At 36.5% G+C, this 717-nt stretch overlaps 1 non-coding gene across 1 annotated transcript; it reads right to left on the bottom strand.

The window, feature by feature from the left end:
- Positions 1-488: 488 nt before the first annotated feature.
- On the bottom strand, positions 489-594 carry LOC112502147. Its single transcript, XR_003067635.1, has one exon. It is a non-coding gene; the product is annotated as a small nucleolar RNA R71 (small nucleolar RNA).
- Positions 595-717: the final 123 nt, after the last annotated feature.

Raw genomic sequence — 717 nt, forward strand, 5'->3', positions numbered from 1 at the left:
GCGCCGCTGCCGGGGATAACACGCTAAAGTTTTTTTTTAAAGTAAAGTTCGTAAAAGCTAATTTTTCTACCACATGTTACTATTATGGAGAACATCAAACATATTGCAGATTCTCGGGATAGAGGAATCATGGACTATGCTATTCCTGTTTTTAGTCAATTAAATTCAGGAATACTAAGGCCACAAATTAAGGCAACTCACTTTGAGCTCACACCTGTCATGTTTCAGATGTTGCAGACTAATGGCCAGTTCAGTGGTTTGCCATCTGAAGACCCTCATTTACACTTAAAATCTTTAATAGAAATAACTGATTGTTTTCTTATCCCTGGAGTGTCTGATAATGCCTTAAGGCTGAAGTTGTTTCTATTTTCTCTTAGGGATAGAGAAAAATTATGGTTTAACTCTTTACAACCAAATTCCATAATCTCTTGGAATGACCTTGTAAAGAAATTTTTGAAAAAAATATTTTCCTCCCAACAGGAACGCTGAATCCAGAAATGAAATATGTTTGTTTAGACAAATGGATAATGAAGCAACACATGATGCTTGGGAAAGGTACAAGGAGTTGTTGAGAAAATGCCCTTACCATGGCATTCCTTATTGTATCCAGCTAGAGACGTTTTACAATGGTTTAACAACTGTTGCTAAGCAAATGCTTGATGCTAGTGCAGGAGGAGCTTTCACAACTTGTACTTATAATGATGGGTATGACATGCT

This window comes from Cynara cardunculus, unplaced genomic scaffold (genome assembly GCF_001531365.2).
Source record: "Cynara cardunculus var. scolymus isolate 2C unplaced genomic scaffold, CcrdV1 Un_Scaffold_974, whole genome shotgun sequence".
Lineage (NCBI taxonomy): Eukaryota > Viridiplantae > Streptophyta > Magnoliopsida > Asterales > Asteraceae > Cynara > Cynara cardunculus.